Source organism: Balaenoptera physalus, assembly GCF_965194825.1.
Source record: "Balaenoptera physalus genome assembly, chromosome: X".
Classification (NCBI taxonomy): Eukaryota; Metazoa; Chordata; class Mammalia; order Artiodactyla; family Balaenopteridae; genus Balaenoptera; species Balaenoptera physalus.
Window position 1 is genome coordinate 55,821,669 of NC_138903.1, and position 15,514 is coordinate 55,837,182.

Sequence of the window (15,514 nt, forward strand, 5' to 3'; positions counted from 1 at the left end):
ATTCATTAATTAGCTCTAGCAGTTTTCTGGTGGCAGTTTTAGGATTCTCTATGTATAGTATCATGTCATCTGCAAACAGTGACAGTTTTACTTCTTCTTTTCCAATTTGTATTCCTTTTATTTCTTTTTCTTCTCTGATTGCCATGGCTAGGACTTCCAGAACTACGTTGAATAATAGTGGTGAGAGTGGACATCCTTGTCTCGTTCCTGATCTTAGAGGAAATGCTTTCAGTTTTTCACCATTGAGAATGATGTTTGCTGTGGGTTTGTCATATATGGCCTTTATTATGTTGAGGTAGGTTCCCTCTATGCCCACTTTCTGGAGAGTTTTTATCATAAATGGGTGTTGAATTTTGTCAAAAGCTTTTTCTGCATCTATTGAGATGATCATATGGTTTTTATTCTTCAATTTGTTACTAGGGTGTATCACATTGATTGATTTGCATATATTGAAGAATCCTTGCATCCCTGGGATAAATCCCACTTGATCATGGTGTATGATCCTTTTAATGTGTTGTTGGATTCTGTTTGCTAGTATTTTGTTGAGGATTTTTGCATCTATATTCATCAGTGATATTGGTCTGTAATTTTCTTTTTTTGTAGTGTCTTTGTCTGGTTTTGGTATCAGGGTGATGGTGGCCTCATTGAATGAGTTTGGGAGTGTTCCTTCCTCTGCAATTTTTTGGAAGAGTTTGAGAAGGATGGGTGTTAGCTCTTCTCTAAATGTTTGATAGAATTCACCTGTGAAGCCATCTGGTCCTGGACTTTTGTTTGTTGGAAGATTTTTAATCACAGTTTCAATTTCATTACTTGTGATTGGTCTGTTCATATTTTCTGTTTCTTCCTGGTTCAGTCTTGGAAGGTTATACCTTTCTAAGAATTTGTCCACTTCTTCCAAGTTGTCCATTTTATTGGCATAAAGTTGCTTGTAGTAGTCTCTTAGGATGCTTTGTATTTCTGCGGTGTCTGTTGTAACTTCTCCTTTTTCATTTCTGATTTTATTGATTTGAGTCCTCTCCCTCTTTTTCTTGACTAGTCTGGCTAATGGCTTATCAATTTTGTTTATCTTCTCAAAGAACCAGCTTTTAGTTTTATTGATCTTTGCTATTGTTTTCTTTGTTTCTATTTCATTTATTTCTGCTCTGATCTTTATGATTTCTTTCCTTCTGCTAACTTTGGGTTTTGTTTGTTCTTCTTTCTCTAGTTTCTTTAGGTGTAAGGTTAGATTGTTTACTTGAGATTTTTCTTGTTTCTTGAGGTAGGCTTGTATAGCTATAAACTTTCCTCTTAGAACTGCTTTTGCTGCATCTCATAGGTTTTGGGTCGTCGTGTTTTCATTGTCATTTGTCTCTAGGTATTTTTTGATTTCCTCTTTGATTTCTTCAGTGATCTCTTGGTTATTTAGTAACGTATTGTTTAGCCTCCATGTGTTTGTGTTTTTTACGTTTTTTTCCCTGTAATTCATTTCTAATCTCATAGCGTTGTGGTCACAAAAGATGCTTGATATGATTTCAATTTTCTTAAATTTACTGAGGCTTGATTTGTGACCCAAGATGTGATCTATCCTGGAGAATGTTCCATGCGCACTTGAAAAGAAAGTGTAATCTGTTGTTTTTCGATGGAATGTCCTATAAATATCAATCAAATCTATCTGGTCTATTGTGTCATTTAAAGATTCCGTTTCCTTATTTATTTTCATTTTGGATGATCTGTCCATTGCTGTAAGTGAGGTGTTAAAGTCCCCCACTATGATTGTGTTACTGTCGATTTCCTCTTTTATAGCTGTTAGCAGTTGCCTTATGTATTGAGGTGCTCCTATGTTGGGTGCATATATATTTATAATTGTTATATCTTCTTCTTGGATTGATCCCTTGATCAGTATGTAGTGCCCTTCCTTGTCTCTTGTAACATTCTTTATTTTAAAGTCTATTTTATCTGATATGAGTATAGCTACTCCAGCTTTCTTTTGATTTCCATTTGCATGGAATATCTTTTTCCATCCCCTCACTTTCAGTCTGTATGTGTCCCTAGGTCTAAAGTGGGTCTCTTGTAGACAGCATATATATGGGTCTTGTTTTTGTATCCATTCAGCCAGTCTATGTCTTTTGGTTGGGGTGTTTAATCCATTCATGTTTAAGGTAATTATCGATATGTATGTTCCTATGACCATTTTCTTAATTGTTTTGGGTTTGTTTTTGTAGGTCCTTTTCTTCTCTTGTGTTTCCCACTTAGAGAAGTTCCTTTAGCATTTGTTGTAGAGCTGGTTTGGTGGTGCTGAATTCTCTTAACTTTTGCTTGTCTGTAAAGCTTTTGATTTCTCCATCATATCTAAATGAGATCCTTGCCAGGTAGAGTAATCTTGGTTGTAGGTTCTTCCCTTTCATCACTTTAAGTATATCATGCCACTCCCTTCTCTCTTGTAGCGTTTCTGCTGAGAAATCAGCTGTTAACCTTATAGGAGTTCCCTTGTATGTTATTTGTAGTTTTTCCCTTGCTGCTTTCAATAATTTTTCTTTGTCTTTAATATTTGCCACTTTGATTACTATGTGTCTTGGCGTGTTTCTCCTTGGGTTTATCCTGTATGGGACTCTCTGTGCTTCCTGAACTTGGGTGGCTATTTCCTTTCCCATGTTAGGGAAGTTTTCGACTATAATCTCTTCAGATATTTTCTCGGGTCCTTTCTCTCTCTCTTCTCCTTCTGGGACCCCTATAATGCGAATGTTGTTGCGTTTAATGTTGTCCCAGAGGTCTCTTAGGCCGTGTTCATTTGTTTTCATTCTTTTTTCTTTAGTCTGTTCCACAGCAGTGAATTCCACCATTTTGTCTTCCAAGTCACTTATCCGTTCTTCTGCCTCAGTTATTCTGCTATTGATTCCTTCTAGTGTAGTTTTCATTTCAGTTATTGTATTGGTCATCTCTGTTTGTTTGTTCTTTAATTCTTCTAGGTCTTTGTTAATCATTTCTTGCATCTTCTCGATCTTTGCCTCCATTGTTTTTCCGAGGTCCTGGATCATCTTCACTATCATTATTCTGAATTCTTTTCCTGGAAGGTTGCCTATCTCCACTTCATTTAGTTGTTTTTCTGGGTTTTTTTTCTTGTTCCTTCATCTGGTATATAGCCCTCTGCCTTTTCATCTTGTGTATCTTTCTGTGAATGTGGTTTTTGTTCCACAGGCTGCAGGATTGTAGTTTTTCTTGCTTCTGTTGTCTGCCCTGTGGTGGTTGAGGCTATCTAAGAGGCTTGATGGGAGGTTCTGGTGGTGGGTAGAGCTGACTGTTGCTGTGGTGGTCAGAGCTCAGTAAAACCTTAGTCCACTTGACTGTTGATGGGTGGGGCTGGGTTCCCTCCCTGTTGGTTGTTCTGCCTGAGGCAACCCAACACTGGAGCCTACCTGGGCTCTTTGGTGGGGCTAATGGCAGACTCTGGGAGGGCTCACACCAAGGATTACTTCCCAGAACCTCCGCTGCCAGTGTCCTTGTCCCCACGGTGAAACAGAGCCAGCCCCCGCCTCTGCAGGAGACTCTCCAATGCTAGCAGGTAGGTCTGGTTCTGTCTCCCCCAGGGTCACTGCTCCTTCCCCTGGGTCCCGACGTGCACACTATTCAGTGTGTGCCCTCCAAGAGTGGGGTCTCTGTTTCCCCCAGTCCTGTCGAAGTCCTGCAATCAATTCCCACTAGGCTTCAAAGTCTGATTCTCTATGAATTCCTCCTCCCGTTGCCAGACCCCCAGGTTGGGAAGCCTGACGTGGGGCTCAGAACCTTCACTCCAGTGGGTGGACTTCTGTGGTATAAGAGTTCGCCAGTCTGTGAGTCACCCACCCAGCAGTTATGGGATTTGATTTTACTCTGATTGCGCCCCACCTACCGTCTCACTGTGGCTTCTCCTCTGTCCTTGGACGTGGGGTATCCTCCTTGGTGAAGTCCAGTGTCTTCCTGTCGATGATTGTCCAGCAGCCAGTTGTGATTCTGGTGCTCTCGCAAGAGGGAGTGAGAGCACGTCCTTCTACTCCGCCATCTTGGTTAATCTCCTCTCTCAGGTAATCTTCTTGTTGAGCTTCGCTGGTCCCTTTAATCTGGCCTCAGGTGGTTTCTTGGATGCTCCTCCCTTGATTAGCAACTGTTCAAATCTGCCCCTTGGAACTCAGGGAAGGTCATGGAGGCTGGAGTCTTGTCTACATGAAATGGGGGACAAGAAAAGAGGCGTCCGTGCCTGGGAGCCTCACAGGGCCCCACTCGGTTTCACTTGGTTTCATTTTGAACTGGCCTCAAGTGATTTTCCTTCCTCCACCCCCCACACCCGCCCCAAGAAAGGAGAAACATCAAATAGCAGTGATAGTTGGGATAAAAATCACATTGTCATTGTAGACCGAAAAAAAAACGCACAGCCTAAAAGCTGAGAATTATGTTTTATTCGGTGGACTTTCTGTGGACTTAAACCTGGGAAGCAGCATCTCAGATAGCTCTGAGGGACTGCTCCAAAGAGGTAAGGGAGAAGCCAGGAGATAAAGGAGTTTTGTGACAAAAACCAGGTAGTAGTCAGAACATCAAAAGATTACCTTTAATTAAAGAAAACCAGAGGTCTCAAGTTAAGGAATTTGGTGCTTTTCTATGTATGGGAAGATGCTAGAGTCTGGGCTCATTGAAATCATTCCTTTGATATGCACCTTAACTATCTAGGGTCAGTATCCTGCTTTTCTCCATCCTAAATCCCTCAGGGTGCACAGTTGGGGGTGGCTGCAGTGGCTGCTGGCTTGATGGCACAACATCCTTTGTTTACTGATATGGCAGGTGACATTCTTCATCCACATTATAAACATCTGCTGTAACAGTTTAAGCATAGCCTAAGAGAAAGCATTGCATATTGGGAACAGTAAAGTGGAGAGTCAGAACTATACAGACCTACTTTCAAATCTTAGCATCATCACTTACTGCAGAGGTCTGAACCAAATGTTTGATTCAGTTTTGGAGTTTCAAGTTTTTTTCCTCTCTAATATGGTAGAAATAATACCTTCCTCAGGCCATTATTGTACGAGGATTAAATAAAAAATAAATAATGCCTGTAAAAGGGACTTACACAGCTCCTAGAATTTGGCATTTGTTTATTCACATTACCCTGCTCTCTGTAAAACAACAAAACACCAAAAAAATAATAATCTTAAATAGGTAGAACTACTGAAACAAAAAAAGGGCATTGTTCTACTTCCCAAACCAAATAAGACAGGAACTGAAAAATCTACTGCAGAAATAGCAATAAGAAATTCGGACTTGAGGCTCTTTTAGACTGTGAAGAGATTCTAGTTAACCTAATTAAGATAAATGGACCTTAATTGGCCTAAGGGAAACTCCCTGTGATAAAATGTCGAGAACACATAGATTTGTGCTGAATGCTTCTCAGAGAATGGAACCGAGGGCATATTCAGACACTTGACAGTATTATAATTGATTCTAGTAGAAACTTTAGTATAACCATAGCAGAGAAAAAAATTGGACCATTAGCATGCATGTCATTATTGTTATTATATATTTGCATATTCTCTTTTATTGAAATAAGATGGGAGCTTTTAACTAGCACACATGTCAAATTTTGTATTAGTCATTTATGAGTTCTTATGTTTAAGTATTATTTATAATTTGTAAATGTTTCTAAACCAGCAGTATCCTGGCACTGATTTAAATTTTCTCATGGAATGATTGTCATTTGCATTCAATTCCCAAAGAGCCCTGACTGTACTGTCCCAGGGAATATTCTTGTACAGTAACCTCCTGGAGGCTACATTGCAAGAGAGGTGTGTGGAAGAGTTTTTCTGTGCTCTACTTGAAAATGGTTGCACATCTCCAATGCTATGTAAAATGAAGTGATTGTTACAAATAGGACTCTTCAAGTCCAAGTGTGCTTGATGCGGCCCAATTCTCAGTTTCTCCTTTGCAATAACAGGGTTAATGTTTTGGAAAAAAAATTGTTTTTAAGAAAACTGCAGAAGTTGCTGCTACATCAAAAATCAACTTGGTTACTATTAAAATTATATTTAACAGAATTGCCATATACAAGCTTCTATTTTTCCACTGGCTATACACAGATGTGGATCTAAAGGAGGAAGTGCGTGACTTTCATCTTCTCTTGATAATTTTATGTTGATTACAAATTATACAGTTGGAAGGAATGTAAAATAAAGTGTAATGAAGGCCAAGAAAAGCAGGGGATAGCATACTTCAATTGCTGAGAAAACCAATTTTGTAATCAGAAAGACGTGTTCAGAGTTCCTCAACTTATTAGCCATATGATCTTTGGCAATTTATTTAACTTCTCTGAATTTGTTTTCTGAAGGACACTTAGTACTCCTATTTCACTAGGTTATTATTAAAATTAAGTAAGAAAATATATAAAAGTTCTTGTCACAGTGTCTTGAACATAAGCGCTAAATTATTATATTTGGTCAATGATATTATTACCTTTCTTTATAATAATAAGCAGTCAAGTTATCATTCCTTAGTTATTGTGGTTGCTGTTACTACCATAATTATTAAGAAAAGAAATAAAACAATTGATCTGTGGTGTTCCATACTCACTTTTGGCTAATTTCACCTGAGTTTCCCTCTGGCCCACTCCTTCCCTAGCAATAAGGAGTGTGGTTATAGAATTGGGAAAATTTGAGGAAATGTTTTCCCTGTTGTGCTGAAAGATAGAGCTTTAGCCTTAGCTGAACAGAGTAAAGGAGTTGCCAACTCCCTCTTAGAACAATATCCTCTCCCAAGGATGGGTAAGTTAGTGATACCGACATTGGCTAAGCCTTTTAGAGAAGGCCTACTTACAGATCTCTAATCATTGGTAATGGTCTACAGTACACTTGTTCCTGCTTCTTTGGGGAGAGGGGCAGAGTTGGGGGGAGCAGGGCTTGTGGGGGGAAGTGTTTTTCTTTGACACACAGTGTTCGATGTTGACTTGCTCAGGACATAAGTGATTAAGCTTTCTTTTGTCTAGGGTCCTAAGTCTCCATCCCCACACACTTGATGAGTGAAAATGTTTCTCGGGGACAAAACCTTTTATGGAAAGAGCAGTGCCGTTTGCTCGCATTCCTAAGCCTCCGTTGGTGGCTTGGTAGCATCTCGCCTTAAGTGTAGAACGTTCCTTTTGGGTAGAATCCTGGGGGAATCATAAGAATCTTGACATAATAGAGGCTTCCCTAGACAGCCGCGAGCAGGCTCAGCGACTCACTGCTTCAATCGCAACGTGGAAGGAGAGGCTCAAGGGATGGAAGTGAGTGGTAGTGGGACTCCAGGGAAACCCTATTGAAATGCGGAGCTGCGGGAGTCCCTGTGGCCACTATTTATCCGCCTTGTTCTATCATGATTTTCCCCACTAGCCACCTCAGCTACCGTCGCTGCCACCACAGAGCCAGCCGTCATTGAGTGGGGGCATGACAGAAGCGGGGACCCGCACCGAGACCAGTGCTGGGGTGACGAGACCCGAGGTCGCCATGGTGGACAACCAGTGTTATGTAAAAGTCTATACCTTGAATGATGACCAACAATGGGTCTTTCTAGGCACAGGGCTCATCTCATTCACTTATGAGGAGTGGGCCCAGGGCGTGCTTCTGCTAGTTAGATCCGAGTCCAACGGCTCACTGATCTTGGAGTCAAAGATAAATCCAGACACGTCCTATCACAAAGAAGGAAAGTTAATTATTTGGTTTGAGGGTGAGAACCATGGTACAGCGATACATTTCCAGGACACGGCAAGTTGTCATGAGGTCTGGAAAGACGTTTGCCAGGTTCAAGGTAAAGTCCCGTGTGCCGAAATCATACATGACGTCATGGATGAATCGGAAGAGGAAGAGTGTGATGACTCGCCAAAAACCGCTGAACTGCTCGACCTGCCAAACTGCGAACTCGGTAAACTTGGACAGATTGCTGACTTAGTTACCTTGGGTCTCACCTCACCTATGGGTAAAGAAAGCCTGGCTCTGGCCTTGGAAAGGGAGGACTATATTAAAAAACTACTGCAGTTGTTCCACACTTGTGAGAACCTAGAGGATACTGAAGGCTTACACTATTTGCATGAAATTATTAAAAGAATCTTATTCCTCAACAAGACACTTCTGTATGAGATCCTGTTTTCTGAAGAGTGTATCATGGATGTGGTGGGATGCCTTGAATATGACCCTGCTTTGGCTCAGCCAAAAAGGCATAGGGAATTCTTAACCCAAAATGCAAAGTTCAGGGAAGTTATACCAATAACAGACTGTGAACTTCGACAAAAAATACATCAGACGTACAGGATACAGTACATTCATGACATCTTTTTGCCTACACCATCCAAATTTCAAGAGGATGTTCTTTCTAGTCTTACACATTTTATTTTTTTTAACAAGGTTAAGATAGTCAACATAGTTCAGGAAGATAATGAGTATTTGGCTGAAGTTTTTGCCCAGATAAGGGATAAGGCCACAGATGATGATAAACGGCGTGACCTGGTATTTTTTTTAAAGGAATTCTGTGCATTTTCTCAGCTATTACATCATGAAAACAGGTGTGCACTATTCACAACACTGACAGAATTGGGAATTCTTCCTGCTCTTAAAATTGTAATGGGCATGGATGATTTGCAAATAAGGTCAGTTGCTACTGATATACTTGCTGATCTAGTGACGTATACTCCATCCATGTTCCAAAGATTTATAATGGAAGAAGCCCAGCAAAGTGAAGATGGCAAACTTTTCATTAATTTAATAATTGAACAAATGATCTGTGATACTGACCCTGAGCTAGGAGGTGCTGTTCAGTCAATGGGACTTCTTTGTGCTCTACTTGATCCAGACCACATGCTGGCAACACATAGAAAATGTAAAAGAAGTGAATTTCTAGATTTCTTCTATAAACGTTGTATACATAACTTCATAGCACCACTTTTGTCAACTACTTCAGAAGATATATGTGAGGAGGATAATATAGTTGGATCTGACAAAAACAACAAAAATCCCCTCAATAATTACCAAACAGCACAGCTGCTTGCCTTAATTTTAGAGCTGCTCACATTTTGTGTGCAACATCACACATATTACATAAAAACCTATATTTTGAGAAAAGACTTGCTAAGAAGAGTCTTGATCTTGATGAATTCAAAGCACACTTTCCTGGTCTTGTGTGCTCTTCGCTTTATGAGAAGGATGATTGACCTTAAGGATGAACTTTATAATTTTTACATCATCGAGGGAAACCTTTTTAAGCCAGTTGTAAATGCCCTTCTGGATAATGGAACTCGGTACAATATGTTGAATTCAGCTATTATTGAGCTGTTTGAACACATAAGAGTGGAAAATATCAAGTCTCTTGTTGCACATATAGTTGAAGAGTTTTATGAAACACTTGAGTCAATTGAATACGTTCAGACATTCAAAGGATTGAAGATTGAATATGAACAAGAGAAATACCGGCAGAATCAAGTATGGAAGAATTTGTATTCTGTAGTGCATAGTAAGGTATTTTGCAGAGGTGCCAGTGTCTTGGAGGAGAAGGAAGAAATGAGTTCTAAAGAAACTATAGAGGAAGGAAAAGCAGGTATGCCATCATCAGAAAGTGATTTTCAAGATCATTATGATAAATTTGTGGAGACTAAAAAAGCAAAAGAAAATGAAGACAAGGTAGATCTTCCCCAAAAAACATCTTTTGGTGGCTTCAGATTTACTTCATTCCATTCTGCTAGTGATGCTGGTGGAGCAGGTAACCCAAACGGTAGCAGCATGGTGGGCTTAGTGGATTATTCAGCTGACAAAGAAGAAGATAAAGAAGGTGAAACACCCCCCAGGAAAAAACTATATCTTAGCTCATAAATTCTTAAGGGAAAACCCTCAACATTACTAAACTGTACATTACTAAAATTTTGTACACATCAAAACATTAATAAAATTCTGTAACATTAGCTGAAACATCTGAATCCAAAGCTTTCTCATGTGAACTTACATCTATTCAATAAGTAGCAAAGATGCTCAGTGTTATCATCTAGGAGAATTTATTTCTGTAAAAACCAAACTTTCTAGAATTAAAAAAAAGAAAGAAAAGAAGAAAGCTAACCAGAACCTGAGCGATAACTTCTTAGCAAGAAAAAAAGTCTTGTTTGAGGGGAGAAAACAGGTTGATAATCTAATATTAATGTAGTTCTGTTTCAGGGGTATATATTAGAAACAACTGTTAACAGTATAACATTATTTGCCCAGTGGTTCTGGCTATGGTTTTCTTTTTTCAGTTGCCCTCTTTGAAATAAAATTTACATTCATGTTTATGTGGAAAGCAAAGTCAACTGTAATAAAAAATAAAGTTAAGCTCTTCACTTTTCTGTGAAGATTTGACAAAAACTCCCCCTTATGAGTAATTGGAGGGAAGTAACTTTTGGTATGTATTTTCATGAATAAAAAAGGAAGCTGGATTCAAAATGTGCTGTTCTTAGCATAATTTTTTGTTTGTTTAGATGAGGTGCGAAGAATCCCTCCAGTAGTATTCTAAAATAGTGTTCTCTAAGACCTTGGGAGTGGGTAGAAAAGAATACTTTCAACTGCCTAAATTGTGAAAGATACTTGGAAGTCATTTCCTGATTCATTAATAAAGTTGTGTCTGTCTCCAGAGCAGTGGGTAACTTTTAAAGTGTAATTTACAGAGATTAACAATTTACAAAAAATAGTGCTGAATGAAGTGGCACTTAATATGTAGAAACCATTTTGGACAGTTTTTTAAGAAAAAGTTACTTAAGTGTCAAAGTACACACACAGTACATGAAGTTTTTTTCTATAAACAAAGAGGAGTAATATGAAAGGTGCTTTATTAAAGAGTGAATGCAAGTGAATTTCTAATAATAAGTTGTAACAAAGAAATTAAGTGGTTTTATTTTTAGAGGAGGAAGTTAACTGGGTCCATTTTTCCTGGAATTGCTTAAATTAAAGCAGTTTCTCCTACTTGAAGATTTTAGAGTTAATTTTAATTATGACCATGGTTTGAACAAGATGGACTGTCTGTGTAGATATGAAGTATAGTTTTCCAGAAGACAGATATTTCTCTTGTATTAAAAATACCACTTGTTTTGTACCATTTGCTGATATTTATGCTGAACTATACAATTCAGGAATTAAAAAGTGACCCTGTAATTCCAAAAATAAAAGAGACCATTTTAAATGTACTATTATGCCATAGGAGACACATCTTATGCAAAACTGAGAGATTGTTGTGTTAGAGCTACAAAAAGAGTGTATTCCTAAAACAACAAATAATCATTTCATCATCAAATATAAAGTCTGCTAAAGTGTGGACATGACCTCAGGAGATATAATCAGACATTACTGAGGACGTGACAGGGGAATGTTATCTATAGTACACACATTTACATGCATACACAGAGTTTTATCTGAAAAAATATACTTAACTCTTTGTTTTGGTGGTAGTAGCTCCAGTTCCTTAGCAGAACAGATATTTACAACCAGACAGAGAAAAACAATTCTTTGGTGCTCTCTCTGCTTATTCTCTTCCCTTCAGCTAGTTTTAATCAGCCATAAAAAATGGACACTAGGAGAAAAAAAAATGAATATTTGCATTTCTTGTTGTATTGTCCCCAGTGAGTGTGTAAGGAAAGACGAGGGAGGGCATAGCTGTAATGGGAAGTTAATAAAAGGTAAAAATAAAAACAAGGAAAAAGAAGAAGAAAAGAAAAAACAAAACAAAAGAAAAAAGGACAGGCATTCTCTTGGGCTGAGCTGTGTAACCTCCGTGAGCCCTTTTCTAGTCTCAGCAACTTAACGTTAGGGAAACAACATGACAAGCAAAATGGTGCAAAGGCAGATTGCCCATCAGATGGCATAACCTACTATTAAGGGAACATTTAAGAGGGCAACAAAACACAGAAGAGCAATCCTTACTGTCAGCACACTGAGTGAAAAATTGACCAAAATGTTCAGTCTCTGTAGAAAGTGTGTGTGAGAAGATACATGTCAAAAATGTTTACTTTCATCTTTAAGTTGTTAAGAAGTAATTTTAAAAGTCCCCTTAAGTGGATTATTTATGAAAAGAAGAAACAGTTTGGAATGGCCTTGTACTTACAACAAAATTCAAGTGAGCATTTTTGAAGAGATGCCCTGGATTTGTCAAGGTTTCGGCTTTAAACACGTGACTTCCAGTCACCTTTATGGCTTAATGACTTTCTAAACACACCAGCAAAGGGAGGGTGATATAACAGATAAAGCAAAAGCTTCATATTTGGACAGCCCTTGATGACAATTCAGGCTCTGATGCTTACCAGTTCCATGACCTTAGACAATTTACTTATTTTCTCCTTTAGCCACAATCTCTCCATCTTGTCTTAAAAAATTAGAAACTATATATAAATTACCCAGAACATATTTAGTACTCAATAAATAACTTTCAAAACTCATTATAGTCATCAAGAAGATGGAGGATAAAGCCAGGTATAAGCCCTTATATCACAAGTTATGCTCATAAATCAATAATCCTATATTCTTGATCAAATTGATAGCAACATGATACATTAAAAACTAATGAGTTCAGTGCTGGTTGGCAGACAAGTCTATGTATATGTATCGTGCCTTGCTGAGAAACAACTGAAATAAAGAGCATAAAAGTAGACAGAAAAATAAACCTTCATAGCAATGAAGACATTTGGGTGGAGTGGTGTCTGAGGTGTTAACCAAAGAGTGAGAGATGTCAGGAGTGAAGGGTGGGATTGAAATTAGAAAAGTAGGAGGGAAGATGGGGAGGGCATCGAAGATTTGTAAAAGTGGCAAGAGTCACTGAGCCCTGTTCCCCTTGTCCCATCCCAGCAAGCAGGGTAGTCAACTAGAATGTGTCCCTAGATAACAGCCCGAACGTCCTTGCCCTACAGCCCCTGAGATAACAGGCAAAGCTGAAGGCCCTGTTATGGATGTTGTTGCCTCAGAGTTAAGCCCTTCTCTTTGGGGTGTCGGAGGATCCAGGATGCTGAAAGCTTACCACCCGGAGGTGCAAGTCCGTGTTTTCAGGAGAGAGACATGTTAATGCCTGGCTCCCACCCAAGAAGTACAATCTCAAGACCACAAATGGAGCCCCTGGAAAGAAAATCTTTACAACTGGTAGGCCTGTCAGGTGGTCCCAACACCAGTCAGGGAACACAGTTTGAGGATGCTAGCAGGTCAGCCTTCAAGTTCCCAGCTCAGTCACAAAAACAGACTAGTCCTTGTTTTGGAGGGTTTGCTAAGTGCAGTCAATCCAATTTTCTTGTTTGTCCATGCCACCAGCATGGTGGCATGACCTTAGTCCACCCCATGGAATGACTGAGATTAGGAGTCAAATGACATCCAGAGGGGTGTGTGTGGTCATCCCCTGCTTCTCCTGATAGATCTCTCAGTAAGGTTAAGGGGAAGGGTGGTCAGAGCTGCTTAGCTGGGGCTGGCAGACCCAGCAGTCAGTTAAACTGAAGACGCCTGCAAGAGTTTGAGGGAGCTGCACCAGAATGTTTCCCTTGGGGAGGAAGTCTCCAGAGGCAGCTCTGAAATACATGGGCCCTTAATGCCCCTTCCTCCCCTGTGCAACCCTGGGTGCTGGGTTGTTGCTCTTCCTCCACCTCCACAATACCTGAGTGTCCCTTTGTGGTAACTATAATGTTGCCCCTTTTTCCGTTCATTCCCTACTCTCACCCAAACTTTTTATCTAGAAGGATCAGGTGTGAGAGGCACAGGACATTTGTATAAAACCAGAATTAAGTTTGAATCATGTAGGTCCCATTTTTGCCCTGCTGCCACCATGACTATACCAGCCAGGCTGGTCTGGGGAAAGAAATATGCATCATGCCCCGAAATGGTCATGACAGAATCCTACCTTTTCAAAAGAGGCCTATATAACTTCCCATCCCTTTAGTCCTGATTTAATGACCAAATTGCCTTACTCTGATGTAGGGCTTCTCAACGTCACAGCTGTTGACGTTTGGGGCCAGATCATTCATGGTTGTAGGAGGCTTTCCTGTGCGATATTTAGCAGCATTCCTGACATCTACCCACGAGATGCCAGCAGCACACCCTCAGCTGTGACAACCAAAAATGTAACCAGAAGATGCTATGTATCTCTCAAGGGGGCAAAATCACCCTTGACTGTGAACCTCTAGTCCAAAGATGTGTGGAGCTTAATTCAAGGACTTCTCTTACTTTGTGGATATTGGGTCCACATCCAGTAGGCTGAGTCATCTTCTCTTTTTACCCTCTACCTGAAAGACCCCAGTACATACAAGGGTCAGGTACATAACATACTTTCATAGAAAGAGAACGGACTTTGCTTGGAATCACAGAGATCCCAGTTTTGCTTTTCATTACAAGTGTAATCAGGGCATCTTATTTGACACCTCTAATCTCAGTTTTCTTATCTGTAATGTATGGCTAACCACACCGTTATGGCTGAATTGTGTCCGCCAAAATTCATATGTTGAAGTCCTAACTCCCAGTACCTCATATGGGACTATATTTGGTGACTTGGTCTTAAAAGAGATAATTAAGTTAAAATGTGGTTATTAGGGTGGACCGAACTCCAATATAACTGGCTTCTTTAAAAGAAAGAAATTTGGACACAGACATACATACAGAGGGAAGACCATGTGAAGACACAAGGAAAAGATGGCCACCTACAAAACAAGGAAATGGGCCTCAGAAGAAACCAACTCTGCTGACACTTTGATCTTAGACTTCTAGCCTCCAGAACTGTGAGGAAACAAATTTCTGTTGTTTAAGCCCCCCAGTCTGTGGTACTTTGTAATGGCAGCCTTAGCAAACTAATACAAATATCTAATAGGAAGAAGTTCTGCAAAAATGAAAGAATACATATCTTATGAATATCACAGAGTTATTATGATAATGAGTTCAAAAATGAGATATGACAATAGCAACTCTTTATTAAGTATGTGTTATATGTCAAGCACACCTTCTTAGGCAATTTACCTACATTATTTCTAATTTCACAATAAACCTGCAAGGTTGATGTGATGACCAGGAGAGTGCACTTTGTAGAGAAGGAGAATGATTGAGTAAACTAAAGGGCCTCAGCCACTGTGCTCTGCAACCATTGCCCCTCTTTCTCCCAGGCCGCACTTGCTAGCCAGTGGTTAGCACGGCGCGGGTACTAAAACAGGCTTGTTCCTGGAAGAAGAGAAACTCCTCTGACTGGAGACTTTGACTTGAGGACTTTCTGAAGGCCTTCCTGAGCATTCTTAAACTGCATGGTGATCTAGGATGCTGCCGTCATTCTCTCTCTCCGTCACTTGACGTCAGAGTGTATCATGATCCGACGGCTCTTCCAACATTCTCCAGCTTGCTCTCCATTGCCTCTCATTAGCATTTCCCCTAATAAAATCCTTGCATGCTAAATCCTCTTATGCTGACTGTTTCTTGGAGAACCTGGACTAACACAGTATGTATTTTGACTCTATTTTACAGGAGAAATAGAGGCACACAGAAGTGTGTTCCCAGAGTTGCATAACTAGTACTAGTGAGACTATTCA

General features: G+C 39.7%; 1 pseudogene across 1 annotated transcript; it reads left to right on the top strand.

Moving 5' to 3' along the window:
* The first annotated feature begins 7,415 nt into the window (after positions 1-7,415).
* On the top strand, positions 7,416-10,063 carry LOC309652727 (serine/threonine-protein phosphatase 4 regulatory subunit 3B pseudogene; annotated as a pseudogene). Its single transcript has one exon. The product of its transcript is annotated as a serine/threonine-protein phosphatase 4 regulatory subunit 3B pseudogene (transcript).
* Positions 10,064-15,514: the final 5,451 nt, after the last annotated feature.